The 17343-nt window shown below is 41.8% G+C and overlaps 1 protein-coding gene across 2 annotated transcripts in view; it reads right to left on the bottom strand.

Annotated features, from left to right (window-relative positions):
* The window catches only part of LOC127583043 (rho GTPase-activating protein 27-like), a 185022-nt gene extending 167900 nt beyond the window's left edge, over positions 1–17122 (bottom strand). For both annotated transcript variants that reach the window (XM_052038756.1, XM_052038757.1), the window contains exon 1: positions 16880–17122. The gene's annotated coding sequence lies outside the window, so the exon portion shown is untranslated. The remainder of the gene's footprint in view (positions 1–16879) is intronic.
* Between the last annotated feature and the right edge of the window lie 221 nt (positions 17123–17343).

Here is a 17343-nt window from a genome sequence, read left to right as displayed (position 1 = left end):
CTTCCCTACTTTTATACTCAATGCCCCGACCGATGAAGGCAAGCATGCCGTGCGCCTTCTTTACTACCCTGTTCACTTATGTTGCCACTTCCCGGGAGCTATGGACCTGCATCCAAAGATAAATTCTCCTGAGGGTCCTTCCATTTACTATATACTTTCTTCTTGGATTTGACCTCCCAAAATGCAACACCTCACACTTGTCCAGATTAAATTCCATCTGCCATTTCTCCGCCCAAATTTCCAACTGATCTATATCCTGCTACATCCTTTGACACGCTTCTTCATTATCCAACGCTCCACCAATTTTTGTGTTGTCTGCAAACTTACTGATGATTTTCATTCAGTTCAAAGCTACTGTCAACAGCAAACAAAGGAATGGAAACTGCTGTGCAGGGTGTGAAAAACACTGTTACAGGGCAAATGTAATCTTACTTAGAAAGAAGTTGTAACTGAAGCACAAAGGTCAGGGGGGTAGGGGTAGGGGGTAGGGGAACTTCATAGCTCCACTGACCTGGGTTGGATCCTGACCTCCAGTGCTGTCTGTGTGGAGTTTGCACGTTCTCCCTGTGACCGTATGGGCTCCCCCCCCACCACCCCATGTTCTAGTTACCCCCCCCCCCCCCACATCCCAAAGACATGCAGGTCGGTAGGATAATTGGCCACTGTAAATTGCCCCATTCTTGTATAGGTGAGAGGTAGAATCTAGGGGGGTGGGGGTGCATTGGAGGGGGATTAGATGGGAACATGTGGAGAATAAAATGGGATTAGTATAAATGGGTGCTTGGTGGTCAGCAGGGACTCGGTGGGCCAAAGGGCCTGATTCCATGCTGTACAACTATACAATAGTAGTGCTAATAACAATGATTTCAGGCTCTGAAACGTCTGAACCTGGCTACTTCTGAGAGGCGTAGGCTAAAGAATTTCAGCCAAAAGTACCTGTTTCTTTCATAGAAGGTCGGGATCGAACTTCACTCCCATCATAGAACATTGACTCTCATTGCCCAAGTTCACTCATGAGCACGTCAACAGGGCTAGCCACCCGAGAGCAGCTGCCGTCTGTGGAACTGTGAATTAGATGGAACTCAATGCCACCAGGGAGAGGATGATGAGAAGGAAAAAAGCGAGTTGAAGAAACACTGGAAGGTATTCACCTCTCTATTGTGACCCAGCTTACAAGATATTTAAACCAAAAAAGCTCACTTGATATTACATTCAGTTTCTGCTAAAATTAGCACGCAGCAAAAACTATTCTCTTTTGCCAAAGGTAAATGTTGCTTTATGTCTTATTCATGCAAAGCATTGCAATGTAATACTTATTCACAAAATACTTGATAGGTATTTGCATTAGACTGGAGCACCAGAGGACAACATGTCATTACGAGATGTAAATTCAGTGCAACCATTTAGATTACTTCATAAAGAAAGCCTGGAATATAAAACAGAAGGAAGCAAGACAGTCCTTCAAGCCTCTGCATCCATTCATTTAGACCATGACTGATCTGACCTTACTTTGACCTACACACTTCAGTTCCACAATGCCTGGTAGCTTTAATGAACACAAACCTAATAATCCTAGTTTCAAAATTTTCCATTGATACTTAGCATCACCAGCTTTCCAATACTTCCACTACTCTTGTACGAAGAAGAGCTTCCAGATATCAGCATTGAAATGGGTAACTCATATTGGAAAGTTAGAGCCCCTTTGCTGGGCTCTCTGCTAATGGAACTACCACCCCAAGGAACCTTTTAATCAATACAAGCCCCAGTTATATTACCTTTTAATCTTCGATACTCAAGGGACCACAATTCTATTCAATGCATCCTGTTCTCAGAACTTAACCCTTTTTGCCCCCTGACAGTGCACATTCTCCAAGGTTAATCCCACCTAAGGTCTGATCTCTAGAAACAAATGATCCAAATTGCAGTTGGACGCCTGAGCTAACAGTTAATATATTTGTTGACACCATTCTGGTTCCTGCTAATTTGGGCATTAATTTGTTCATTTTAAGTCGTTAACACCTCCATTAAAATAGCAGAAAAATATATAAAGAACATAGGAAACGGGGCAGGGGCAGGCCACACAACTCTTTGACAACCCTCTGTCATTCAGTAAAACTGCTACTGATCTCGGACCTTGTGTCTACTTCCCCCCATTCTCATTTCCCTTTATCTGAAACTCTATTAACCTCAGGACTTGTAAACAGTCCATCACCATGTACCCACAGCTCCCTGAGGCAGAGAATTCCAAGATTCACAACCCTAGAGCCAATGAGGAACTGAAAGAAATTAGCATTCAAAAAAAACCTATTGGAGAAACCAATCGGATTAAAAGTCAATAAATCCTCAATACCTGATGACTTGTATCCCAAGGTTCTGTAAGAGGCAACAGGGCAGATAATGGATTTTCATGACTTCTTGTCATCTCCCAAAATTCCATAGATTCCAGAAAGGTCTCCACAGTTTATATAATCCCATCATATAAGAAAGGAGGAAGAGAAAAAGCAGGAACTGCAGGCCAGTTAACTTCTCATTTGAATGCACGGTGCAAAATCTTTATTAAAGAAGTGGTAATGAGGCACTTTGAAAATAATAATAGGATGAGCAGAGTCATATAGACATTCAGAAGGCCTTTGATAAGATGCCACACAAAAGGTTTTTACAAAAATTACAGCAAATGGTATTATGAGTAATGTTCTGGCATGGGATGGGGATTGGTTAGGAATAGACAGTTCATTTTTGGACTGGGGGGCTGTGACTAGTCGGGCTCTGTAGGGATCAGTGCTGTGACCCCAGAAGTTTACAATCTACATGGACCAAACATAATATATTGTTGGATTAGGGTCCAGATTGTTGTTTTCATTGTGTTTTTCCTTGTAGTTTTAGCTTTCTTTACGCTTGCTTATATGTTTGCATAATCACCCATTTCTGTAAACTTTTCATAACTTTCGGTTCTATACTTCTGTAGTTTCTTTGTCTGCAAAGCTGAAGTGTCATTCAGTCAGTACCCGTTATAGGTTTCTTATCTAAAACTGGTTTAGACCAGTTTGCAGTATAAAAGGAAAACATGCGCTCACATTCCTTTGTTAATTCTTCATTTGCCTTGCTTGCTGGTATAGGCTAACCCTATCTGACCTGTACTATAATGATCAGCTAATAAAATGCTGCAACCATTAGATTTTCACCTCATCCTTGACTTCCGAAAAGCCTTCTGGCAACAATATCTCCAGATGTAACAACACCCAAGATTAGTGATGACACAACACTGGATGTCAGTGTGAGTTGGAAGGACAGCACGAAAAGGCTTCAGGTGACTATGGACATGCTAAATGAACGGGCAATAACATGGCAAATGGAACATAACGTGGAAAATGTGAAGTCATGGACACTGGTAGAAAAATGTCAGTATAGAAAAGCAGAGTACTTCTTAAAAAAGTTGATAGGCAGAGGGAGCAAGCAATTAGATAGCCAAAATGCAAAGGCATTTAGAGTGGAGGTGTCTTGCCCCACTTGTGAGACCACAGCTGGGATATTGTGATGAAGTTTGGTCTCCCTAAGAAAGGTGCGATAGAGACTTTGCTACAATGGTTCACTAGGTTGATTCTTGGGATGGAGGGATTGTCCTGTGAGGAGTAATTAAGCAGACAGGACCTCAGCTCTCTTGAGTTCAGAAGAACAACACTTCATCTCACTAAACCAAACAAAATTCTTGCAGTGTTTGACAGGGTAGAAGCAGAAATGTTTGCCTTGGGTGAGGTGTCTGAAACCAGGGGTCACTGTCTCAGAATAAAGGCTCGGACATTCAGGACTAAGACGAGATGAAATTCCTTCACCCAGAGGAGAATGAATCCTTGGAATTTTCTACCCAAGAGATTCATTGAAGCATGGTAACTGAGAACATTCAAAAGAGAGCCAGATAGATCTTTATATTAAGGGAATAAGGAAAGTCCTGCTTCTGTTTCTTATGTTCTTTTGCTCTACAATTTAAAAAAAAGCCTCTTCATCCCAGGCCTAAATGGACACTGCTTTCCCCTGGGGCTTTGACCCTTGCTCTAAACAATATACACTTGGGCAAAAACATAACAATTCTTCCACCAGGAATACTATGTGGCAGTCGCTATCTTTAAGGTGTTTCCCGCCAACATGGCTTGCTGCTTTGAGCTTCATATTGCATGGGTAAAACTGGTCCAGCAATTTTTTTCTTCAGAGACTGCGGTTTCTATCCGTTTTGTAAAAATGCACAGAAGGTATCTGTGGACTGCACAAATTCTTCACTGGTGCAACTGAGGAAGTGAAGGGTTAAGAATTGCAACCATACCTATAACTGGCAAACAAAATATATATATATGCATTTATATTTCTTTAGCAAGGACTAGCAAGCTGCTGACCCACTAGTTAGGTTGGAATGTTAAGTATGTTTGTTTCCAGTAACGAACCATTCCGATATGTCAGACGGTGGCAATACTGAGTGTAATTAACATCGAGGTAAAGACTTTGCCTGAACAATGAAGGGTGATACCTGCCTTTGAAAGCCTTGATTATAACTCAATTATACTAAGACAAAAGGTGTGATAACTGTCTTGAGATCTCTATAGCTTGACCGAAACTCGCGGCGCCGTTTGCATGAGATGTGCATGACAATTCCTGTATAAATGTCTGTCTGCCCTTTGCTCGGGAAGAACTCGGGAAGCGACTCTTAGTGAGTGCTGAAGAGAATTCTCCTAGCGGTGCACTGCTAATAAAGGTATTTGTTCGAATCGACCTCGTGGCACTGTGTTATTTACAGCGGACGGATAGGGAAATTGATTTCGGGACGACACAACAACAGGTCACTTAATGGCATCTCTTTCAAGTCAAGACAAGTTAGGCAGACTGAGGCAGCAAATGCAACTTTAGTTGTTTATTGTGTTAAAATATTCAATCCAAGTTTATGAAAGTGGCAATCATTTTACACTGATGCATGCTGATCACTGCTTCCTGCCCCACAGTTTCTTACATAAGCCACCTTTCAAGTCAGTCACAGTTTAAGCAATAGCTGAATACACCTCAGCTTGTATTGCTTCACCAGCTTGGAGCTGACAGGTTGGCAACGTGATTCCAGTCACAAGAGAGAAATAGCAACCAAAAGAAAGCAGCTGCTTCAGATCAGCTCCAGACACTTGCATTGTCTTTTGCATTGCTTCATTGCGTCACCTGCCACGAGCTTGTGTTCCACTCCATGTCAACAGATGGCTCATTGGCTGAACTGCTTGCCTTCACCTTCCCTCCACACCTATGTGAATCACACAGCTCCACCCAACATCACAGTGGGAGATCCACTTCCCAGTCATGCACCTCACTGATGCACAATTCAACAACTTGTGTTTCCACAGTACCTTTCACATTCCAAGGTATTTCACTGGAGTGTAATCAAACAAAAGTGACATTCAGACAGTTGAGTAACGTTTAATGCGGTAGGTTTTAAGAAACACCTTAAGGAAGATATCGAAGGTGAAATAGGTTTTACAAGGGAATTGTGGAGTTTAGGTGTGAGATGCTTGAGATCATCAATCAAGACAGCAGCAGAAGTGAAGGCAACAATGATTAGTGTTAGACAAAGACAGTTCTCCAAAGTACTGGGGGTTTAAGGAGATTAAAGAGAAAGGGAGGGTTGAGGCTCACAGACCACATTGGATCTCAGTTTTGATCTCCTGTCTATGCGGAGGTAGCTGATTGGTAGAAGGCACTGAAATTGGCTTTGGCGCAGGGAAGGGACATATTTACCAAGGTCACTCACTCCTATTGCTGTCCTGTCATCCATACTAGAAACTGCAAGTTCAATGACAAGTGCCAATCAGATTCTGCCCAGCCCAATGACTCCAATGGTTGAATCGCCTGCCAAAACTCAACGAGAGTAAGAATGATCACTGGGGCTGGGTACTAGATGATCACTGGCATCTGAGAAGGAACAAAGTCTCGCAGCAATGGAGTATTTAGTAATTCTAAGTGTGTCCATCTAAAACACTGATCTTACAGAGTTATACATCTATTAATGCTTGTGCAAAATCTTAATCAATGCTGCCACAGCACATATAGCAGGGTGAGGGGAGTATGGGGGCTGTGGTGATGATGATGTTAGTTTCAAGTGAATATTTTGTGCAAATACAAAAGTGCTAACAGAGAACAGAAAACCAGAAATGATACCCAAATACAGAAACAAATTCAGCCCAGAAACAAGTCTTATGAATTTTCCAGGTCACACTGACTAAGCTCCTTTAAAATGGCGATGTATTTACCTCCAGGGGGTAACATATTTTCTGTTGTTCTTTTATTATTCATATTGCTTCAAATCATTTCAAACCTGGTAGAACTGAAGACAAAGGCAACTCTGACACTAAACAAAGTAGCAGGTTTTTGAGAGCCAGTGGCAACTCTGAAGTAAACTTATCAAACTTGCTAAAGCAGGAGGCTACAGATTCATGTGGATGTTAATCCATCCTTCACAACACCAGGGTCAGATAGAACCTCAGCATGTAGTGACACTTAGTAGCTTGCATGCTTCAGTTCTATGCAGATTGTGACACACAAAGGTGGCAACAGGGTGATGATTATGTTGGGTATGTTTCTCCCTCCATTCCATGGAGACTTGTACATTCATAAACTGACACTGAGAAGCTTGACTTCCTTGATCAGGGGCACAGTGTAAACAGTGGAAGTAGCATACCCCGTCCTACCAATCTGCCCATCCCATCAAGGACTTCCTGCCCATTTGTGGCAGAGTCTGCAGATCCAACATATGCCTCTCTAGAATCCACAAAGCTAGGCTAGAAGCAAATCATCCTTGATCGCATAGAATTGGCAGAAAATAGGATATCCATTTTGTGAGGGATATCCCAGTGTAAGATGGTATTCACATGCCAGCTTGCAGGTATGGGCTCTTATATGCTGAACCCTTCATTCAGGATCAGGCAATGAAGGATTCACATGGGGTTCAATGGTTAATAATATGTGTAAACTATATCAACTGAGAGATGAAACCTTCAGGAAAAGCCAGCAGGTTTCTGTGAGAACCAAAGTTCCCCAAATTAGAATTAAAATAGCACATATCCGCATCAATAAGACTGGTGAAACTGTGACTTTACCACAAACGTTCAATTGTTGAAGTTTACAGAGAAGTCTCAACTGCTTCTATTTTAGGAAAGCACCTGCACTTCAGATGGGCTTGGCTAACTTAATAATGGAAAACCATTTCCCTAGGCTGATGTTCCCAGCACTATGGCATTTGTCCAACTTATGGTCGAGGCACATCGACCAGCAGGAGCTCGTACTATCAGTTTCCAGTGCACCTCTTCCGCAGTGGTGACAGCACCAAAGTAAGTTGGTTGGATATGTGAAGGCCAGCTTCAACTCATTCAATAGCTGGTAAATTCTGTTTGCTAACAGGCAGTGGTATTGGCACGTTACTAACTTCAGTGCAAAAGCAGCGAAGGCAACCAACTCCTGTCCTCAGCAATCTTGGCTGGAACTCCGGACATCTTCTGTGTCCACACTGTATCCAGCATAATAATGGTACTGGTAATTGCTGCTGCCTCAGAGCTCCTGCATCCTGACTTTCAATCCTGACCTCTGCTACTGTCTGTGTGGAGTTTTGATGTTCTTTCTATGACTTCCTGGGTTTCCGCCAGGAACCCTGATTTTCTCCCACATCCCAAAGACCATAGGTTAATTAGCTGCCGTGAATCACCTGTGCTGTAGGAGGGTGGTAAGAGAATCAGGTCGGAGTAATGAATACATGACAGAGAATATGTTACAAGAAGGTAAATGTCGGAATGGATTAGTGGGATTGCTCTGACAGCCAGCATAGACTCAATGGACCAAATGGACCAAATGGTCCCCTTCTCTGTTACAAGGAAATATGATTATGAAGCCTTGCTAATTTTCATTTGAACTCATCGGCACACCTACTCTCATTAATCTATAGTAGAATTCTTGTTCTCTCTAACTATCATTGGAATGCTTGCCCACAGTAATGTTCATTTGAAGTCCTGTCTTCATTAATATTCACTGGAATGCATGTCCTCACTAAGCGCCATTGGAAGGCATGGAGTCATACAGCATGGAAACAGGCCCTTCAGTCCACCAGGTCCGCACTGACCATCAAGTACCCACTTACATGAATCCTGCACTAATTCCATTTTCTCCTCCCCACATTCCCATCAATTCCTCCCAGATCCTACTGCTCATCCTCATTAATCTTCATTGGAGCTCACACCTTCATTAAAGTTCATCGGAATATTTGTCATCACTTTGGCCACCAGCATGCTTCTGCCTATGATATTAGAACTTGCATTTACGTCACTGCCTAGCCTGACCTCATCCTTTCCTCCAGATCTCTAATTGTCCCCAAACTCTATACACACAAATTCAACCTTCTTGACTTTCTTTCAGTCACAGCTATGCTTTCAAATATCACTGTGAAATTCCTCTCTAGTTGCTTCTGCCTCAACACCTTTCAAACCCACTTCTTTGACCCATTTTTGATCACCCCTTCTAATTTATTCTTAGGCGCGAGGTCTATGTCCCTCCCATCAGCATTGTAGTATATTGAGTTGTTTTCAAATCATGCTGTTTAGATAGATGTTGCTGTTAGGTGTACAGTAATGGGATGGCAACTTCCATTTCTAACTCCTTTCAAATGGAGTAAGTCCTTTCTTTGCTGCCACAACTCATAATCCACATTTGTTGACTTCATGAGATGGTGTAAGACTCCTCATCACTGTGGTTCACTCCCTGTACACAGCAGTGGTATCAGAGTCAGAGCTGCTGGAGGACCATAAAAAAAGGGGAAAAATGGACCAAGTCCGCCTGGTTGGCCTTCTGTCATTCTGACGCTCGGATCATGAAACAAGAATGGAGTTGTCAACCAAATGTAGAACAATTAGTTCACAGTAGACATTGAAATTATAGGAGGAAATCCCACAGTAATAGAAAACTTAGGCACCATGGGTGCAAAGTAATCTTTTATGTTATACACACCACTTTCACCACATACCATATCTCAAAATAATTATCTACTTCTTGTAGGAATCTATTCTGCAAAACTATTGTGCAAGATGTACAGAAACAATTACATCCCATCCCCACCACTAGCCCCATCCTTCCTCCCATCAATGGGCCAGGATTCTATCATAAGTGTTAAGTCTCCATTGAAGACTGTGGAATATGAACACTCTACCAGCTTTATATTTAAATACATGCAGCCAATCGTAAATGCAGAGCTCTCTCACTGCCCATTCTGTTTAATGATACAAGACTTGGCAGGAGAAAAATGGAATCAACCTTTTTGTGCATCTTGGGAGTTGCTGTCTGTGTATGTAGAGGAAAGACAGCATGAGCTTGATAGGAGGATTATTTAACATTCTCCAGCCCAAATTAACACAGGAGTCTAAAAGCACCATTAGAAAGAATCGACTCCTGGTTTCATAAATCAGGTATTTGGCATCCAGAGAGCTTTATACTACCAGTAAAATTTTATTTTATTGAATACGTGAACTAAACCTGCTGAATGTCATAACATGAGGCAATAGATTACAAGCATTTAACTCAAGAGAACCAGAATACAAAGGTGAAGAAGGGGTACTTCGGTTGTGTAAAGACTTGGCAGACCCCATTTTGAGTACTACATAGACTTTTTATCACAATGTCACACGAAGAGAGAGATCATGGAGAGCCCAAATGTGGAACACCAGAACAAGACTGGAGTCGGGATGCTTCCTCGGTACCGAGCGCAGAACAATGAACCGAAGGAATCTTGCCTCAGGACTCTGAGACAGAGTCCCGACACAGAAACAGGGATTTCTAGGAGAAACCGCAAATGCTCTAGAGTTAACCGCTCTACACAGCCTAAAGACAGACCATACCCAGAGATAAACCAATAATCTGGAAAACCAGTGTTTGTGAAACCGGGGTTCTTATACTAGTCTCCTGATGGAACTCAGGTGTGTGTCATTAGGCAAATAGTAGTGCAGGGAAACCATGTGCTGGACAACAAGGCCCCATCAATGGAGATAAGGGGCACAATCAAGAATCAGCACTCGGAACCATGACACTTTTGGGGGTGGAGCAGGGTTAGGTATCAAAGGATATGAGAAAAGAGCAGGAGCTGAGAGGTAGGTATAAACCATTGTCTGATGTAATGGCAGTGCAAGGATTAGGGGCTATACACACAGTCACAATACTAACTTCAAAATCTAGCCGTTGGTGCCAGTTTAGCTGGGACATCTATTCAGAAGATTATTGAAACGCGCACAGTTCACGATGGCCACACACAGTTCAGGAGCCTCAGGTGATTTTAGCATGACATAAGAACAAAAGGAACAGGAGTAGGAGTGGGCCATTCAGCCCCTCGAGTTTGTGCCACCATTCAATAATATCATGGCTCAACAATATTTTCCAGCCCTATCCCCATATCCGTCCATTCCTCTAACATCCTCAATTCCATTGATCCCTGTGTTGAATGAAATCAATGACTGCCCTTTGAAATTGACAGTTCCAAGAATTCACCATACTCTGAGCAAAGAAAAATGCAAGTTGGCTTTATTGATTGGATCATCAGTAGTGCTCACTGTGACAAAAGGAATATTTAAAAAAAAGTCAGGAAAAAGCGCTTCACGTCACAGTTTCTTGAACTGTGCGGATTTAAAGGGCATGAATGACTCTCTAATATTTAATTTTTATACAAAACCTGCTTTTCTAATTTTCTGCACTGAGACTGATCCAACTGGTTATGATCATTGAGACAAACAGAATCTATAATGATCCAACAGCTTGCAATTAAATTTTAAAGAGATATGATTGAGCACATGCTCTTTTGGTTACAAAATCCATCACAAGCAGAATACCATTTCCCACTGGGTAGAGCCCAATTGTACCAATTTGTGCTTTTACAGAGCAGAGTCAAAATTATAGAGTCATAAAGAGATACAGAACAGAACAGAAGGAGCCCCTTTAGCCCACCAGGTCCACACAAACCATCGGCTACCTATTTTACACTAAATCTATCTTAACCCATTTTATTCTCTCCATATTTTCTCATTAATTCTCACTCCAGATTCTACCACCCATCTATACTCAGGGCAACTCACAGAGGCCAATTAACCTGCTAACCCACAAGTCTTTGGAATGTGGGAGGAGAGCACCCAGAGTAAACCCACACGGTCACAGGGCGAACACAAGTAGCACCAGAGGTCAGCATCAAATCTGGGTTGCTAGATCTGTGAGGCAGCAGCTCAGCTGTTTCCACCACTGTCCACGTCCAAAGTCCAAGAATTATGCATATAGAAATAGGATTGAAAATATCAAAAATCCAATGTGTTATCATTTCCCTAAACTGCAGGGACCACAGTTAATATCAACCACAGAGTGCATCATGCCGAGATTGAGAAGCAAATTGAATGTTTGATTGTCTTTGGGGATACGTATATTCCAGAAAGGGATTACGTAGAAATAAGTGTTCTGCGGAAGGACTGAACTGAAAGAAACAGATGATTTTTGGTAAAACTACAGAACATAAAGTAGCTAACTGTAATATCATGACTTCAGAAGAGTCCCAGGGTGCAAGACCTAGAACATTGCAATGTCTCTTTTTGTTAATGGTGTTTTTAAAATTTACAGCCCCTTTTTCTGTTCTGATACTTGTCTGCAGTACAATAACTTTTTTATTAGTACCTCTGATAACTATATTTAAACTGTATGAGTTCAACACATTTGCATATAAGGGCCCAGGAATTTGATCATGTAGTACAGGTTCACTCAGCACAGTGTGAGTGAAATAGCACATTTCCCCAGAGTAAAACATTTTGTCTCTCTCTGGAAATTTGACCAGAAACTTCCTGTGTGTGTCACACTTGTGCCTCCAATGTGATTTCTGTGATATGCAAAGTTCTTTTTGGAGAACTTCAGTGGAAATTAGCCCATGTTGTCCCAGAATTGATCATCATTGGTCCTTCTCAGAACAAATAGTTTCACTAGTGCTCTGCCACTCTGGGACTCTACTACAATAAGTGCAAATATTTACCTACTATCCTTTGAAGCCCTCCATACACAGTATCCAACACTCATTCCCTCCAAACAACTACCAATCAAACACGCCATTACTCCCCCACCAATGGTCCTGACCTCCAGTCTCGTAATGGTCCCGGCCTCCAGCTGATCCCAATCTCCAATCTCCCCGCATGGCCCTAACTTTCACCAGCACCACCTCCCGAACCCCATCCCCATCCACCATAGCAAAGCACCAGTCCTCCAATTGATAAAACAAACCCCCACCCTGAATGTCTCTGACTCCACCATCGTGGAACTCTTAAGACAGCTTTGATCCTAATAGGCTCACTTCCTTAGCACTCTTCACAGTGCACAACTAGTGCCACAGACCTATAATGGTGCAATGCATTACACAAGCCAAGGTATTTATTTCTAGTCTTCTCCATTTGTCTTTTAATGTACCAGCAAGCTTCCTCTACTTCACTCAGGTGGCCATTCTTTATGTAATAATATATCTATGTGCAGACTAATAGACCACAAAAGGCCTCACAGGAAAATAATTTCATTTTCTGCACATACTTCACAACTGGGGCCATTAGGTAATGATCATGAATAACAACCTTGCCTGCCCTTCTCCCAGCCCCTTTACTGAGAGGCATGGAAGGCTGTTACTTCAAGGCACCCCCAACTTCTGCCTAAATCAGATAGCAGAATCAAAGCATATATAGAAATATAGGATCTTCCCAACCAGTCCGTGCTATAGATTCATGCTTTACTTGAACCTCCTCCTATCATTCCTCATCAAACTCTATCAACATAACCCTCTATGAATTTCCCCCTCAACCCTTATTCGCTTATCTAAGTTCCCCTTAATGCCTGGAAAGTAGATTTCATTTTCTTTGGTCCATATTGTATGAGGGCCAAATCTCTCGCCTCTCGAAAAAAATTGCAACATTGGATGCGATCGAGTATGCAACAGCACTAGCGTGGTTTCCACCAAACAGATGCATTGACCGTGTCCAGTCTGGGTCCTGCAGGGGGCAGACCCAACTTGTTGAAGGTGCCATCACTCTTCTCTGCACCAATTAGAGAAGGGCATCAGCCATTAAAGGCACACTCCCCATACAATAGCAACACATATCACGGCTCTCATAGAAGAGAGGGAGGAAGGAGAAAATAAAAAGGAGAGAACACCAAGGTTCATGACAGAATGAGAGCTGATGAATATCACACATGACCAAAAGGAGAATCCACATAAAATAGAGGAATAACCAAAAAGGTATCATTACATGATAAGTCAAGGCAATCTCAACAGCATTATAAATATTACTCTTTCATACTCTCACACACAGACACAACACACACATATTCTGACTCCCTGTACAAATACCCCAGCCCCCACTCCATCTCCTATCTATTCCATCTCCACCTTCCAAAGCTATTTCCTGCACCCGATTCCCTCCCAGAATCTCTCACACCTGAATAAACCTAATAAATGTATGAATGAAAAGGTTATTTGCAAGATATCATCTGTTGAGGCAGGAATTGCCAGGGTTAGGAGGAGAGCCACACAAACGAGAGGGTGGTGATGGTGGTTAGGGTGTGGGGTGACCGAATAGGTGCAGAGACTCACCAGGCTGCAGCAGAGGATCTTCCTCCCTATAGACAGAGGAAGCAGTGAGGGATCCATTACCCGAGTTCCTTCGTAGTAGTTAAATTCTCAAACAAAAAACACCCTGTTTGCACACTATCTGAGGACTTCGAGAATTGTGATGAGTTTACTGAGTTTTGGAGCTATCTTTTGAAGTGTAGGGTTGTGACTGTGTGGCCCTTTGTGTGACATCTAAATATATGTAAGAGTCAAGGTATTGTGCACCTTGTTATTCTGTGACAGCTAAATGAGAGTTTATTGCACCTGAATGTCCCATTTTATGTCAGGAAGGCTACCAGCATGCATTACACATTAGTTGGCATGATTAGATGTGCTTCTATTGCTGGGAAAATGTCAGCATAATAGTGTGGATCCCAACCACAAGTGTCCCATTCAATTTTCCAGTTGACGTGATCTCATCTGGAAATGACTGCTAACATGAGTTATTGTGGATTGCATCAGTTTTGGATTGCTTAGCACTAGTGCAATGTGATCCAGTTTCTAGGTAACCAATATCTGTACTATCCAATTTAACTATTCCTTGTAATAGTGAGTTATTCTTTCTTGTATTCTCAAGATAACAATTCCCTCTTTGATTTCTTGGTGACTAGCTTGTAATAATGGCCTCAAGGTTTGCAGTTTCCCAGAAGTAGAACACACTCTCTATATTTACTACATAAAACCTTTAACTTTTCAGACCTATAAATGTCACCTGTCAGCTTTCTATTTCCAAAAGAAAAGTGATCCAAGCTCATTCACTTTTGGCCGATAGCTGTAACCTCACAATTCTGGTGACCTTAACCCCGTCTGTGGCCGCATTCTTGTCTTCCTCTAATCTCCTCCACTCCTACAATATTCCACATACTTAGTTGCTTTGTCATTGCCATCTGTGCCTTCACCTGCCAAGGCCAAAGATTTGGAATTGCCTCACTCTGCCTGTGCACCTCTTTTAAGATCCTTCTTCAAATCTATCTTCTTTGACCAGTCACCTGGCCACTCTCCCTAACATCTTGATGAGGCCTGTTGTCAAACTGTGAAGTCACCTGGAATATTTTGCTAAGTTAAAGGAGTTGGATAAGAGAAGAGGTTTTGCCAAAAAAATCTTAAATCTTGTTTTGTGCTCTCTCCAATGCCTCGTTAGTTTTCTTATGATATGGTGCCAAAACTCTAAGTGTGGTCTAGTCAAGCTTTGATATAAGCTTAGTATAACAACTCTACATTTCAATTCCTCCTGCTACAAATGAACCATAGTTCTTGGACTGCTTTTATCACAAGCTTACTAACTTGTATCATAACTTGTTTTGGTGGCCCCCTTTCTCTCATTTCTTTCCCATGCACATTCTTATTTTCCAAAACCTACAAGATTTCTTTATCTCAGCAAACTGGACATCCTATGCACTTGCCTACGATGAAATAAATTTTATGTTTAAAGGCCTTGAGCATAAAACAGGAATTAGGTACTTTTCTTTAAGACTTGTTGTTTCACTGGGTGATGCTTTCACTTAAATATGTAGTATGATAATAACTTCCTTCTTGTGCACAAGACGGAGATAAAAAAACAGTGTCACCAAATAAAGAACTGAAGAATCAGTACAAAAATGCCAATAAGTCATGGAGAGATACAACACGGAAACAGGACCTTCAGCCCACCAAGTCCACACTGACTATCAGCAACTCATTTGAACTAATCCTACATTAATCCCAATTTTTATTCTCCCACGTTCTCACCAACTCCCACCGGATTCTACCACTCACCTACGCTCTATGGGCAATTTACAGCGGTCAATTAACCTGTCAACCTGCATGTCGTTGGGACGTAGGAGCACCTCGAGGAAACTCATACAGTCACAGGGAGAATGTGCAGGCTCCACACAGACAGGACCTGAGGTCAGAACTGAATCCAGGTCCCAGGTTCTATGAGCTGCACCACTGTAACAGCAACATCAGTTGGTAAAGGTAAGAATACCAACAATATTAAGACACTTTCCATCTCACATAGAGAATGCTGCCCTTTAGGAGAAGTTCACTCTTGAATGGAGACAGAAAGCAAGTTCAGTGAAACCTTGAGCTACATTCAGGCCACATCAGATAATAGACTCCTTTACAATGTTCTGACTTGAGCTTGCTCATTTTCCAATTTTTTATTTCTCTGTTTAGATACTTAAAAGTTAACAGGAAAAATTGCATTTGTGCTTACATAAAGTGTTCAACAAATAGAATCTAGACCCATAACCATGTTGTTTGGATGTGTCATCTGACTAAAGTACAAAAAAATTAAAAGTACCTGATAGGGAGACTCTTCAAATAAATACCAATGAGGGCCAAGGGGAGAAATTGTTTTCAAATATGCTTAATTGGATAAATGGAATTTTAAAAGAAAATAAACAGATCCAATCCTTTCAATGGATTTGCAATCTATGCCACTTGCTCTACCTAAAAAACGGCACACTTATCCTTTTCTGATGAATGTCAGTTGTTTAGTCGTCCCTTGAATCCGTTGGATTAGACTATCCTGTCATTACTTCCAGAATGTTTTTTCTTTAACACTTATGGTCTTTATGTCAACGGAAGTTCCCAATCTGACACCACAGTCATCAATTTGCTACATGCCCTTGACGTGTAAAAGCGTGCACGCTGAAGATTTGACTGTCAACAATTTATTACGGTAGCTTAGTAACGAAATGTTTCTGGAATGTCATTGGGATACTAATATTATAAATTGCAAAAAGAATTAAACTGCATAAAATAATATGCTATTTAACGTCTTGTGTTTTAGAAACAGTATACTCTTAATCAAATAATATAATAAATGTTCAACTTCAATCCAGGAGAATGTATTTTTCCCCACCTACCTGGGTTATTTCTGGATGACCTGATTAAGCAATGCAATCGCGATGCCTTGCACACCAAGTACATTGAAAATGGCTTTTAGTTCAAACTTCCTACAGTGTAAATGTAAAATGCACCAACCCATCCCAATCCGGAAACGCTTCCTCAGGTCTCGATCACTTTAATCTTTTATTTTAAGCAGAAACAATCGCGCCCTCAAGCAATGATCATCACAAGCAAAACAAAAAGGTTACAGAGTGAAGATTTATCCTTATCATACATTTAATAGTTAGCTTCTACAATAAATCTAAAACCACATTAAAAACAAAAAGCAGGATTTTACATGATCTTGTCTTAATTCGAAAGTAATTCTTTTTTTACCTGAAATTGCAGCTTTTGACTGAAACTTAACCTCCTTTTAGATAGGGCTGTGCTCACACCTTCAATCGGCAAGCAGGTTCCAAACGTGATTGGAATTCCTTCATTTTCTCTTCCCCGCGGGCGTTTTCCAGCCGGCGAGCCTTTGAGTTATCTGTCAACCCCCAGAACTGGCGTCGTCTGACAGTTCTGTGCTGGGTCCTGATTTTGGGATGCCCCGGCGTAGACCCGCGTATCTGCCCTCCGGCTTTCTCTCCGCCCCCTTCTCTCTCTCTCTCTCTCTCTCTTTCTCTCTCTCTATGGCTCGCTTCCCTTTTCTCTCTGCGGGTCAGGACTTGTTCTCTGTGACTCGCTCTCCCCTTCAGCGTAGGTCTCCGGCTTCCTGTTAAAGCTCGAATCACAAACTTCCTCAGCCGCCCAGTTTCACATTCAGTCGAACAGGGCTCTGTCTGCATTTCTCAGAACTA

This window comes from Pristis pectinata, chromosome 25 (assembly GCF_009764475.1).
Source record: "Pristis pectinata isolate sPriPec2 chromosome 25, sPriPec2.1.pri, whole genome shotgun sequence".
Classification (NCBI taxonomy): Eukaryota; Metazoa; Chordata; class Chondrichthyes; order Rhinopristiformes; family Pristidae; genus Pristis; species Pristis pectinata.
This window is presented reverse-complemented; position numbering and strand designations above follow the sequence as displayed.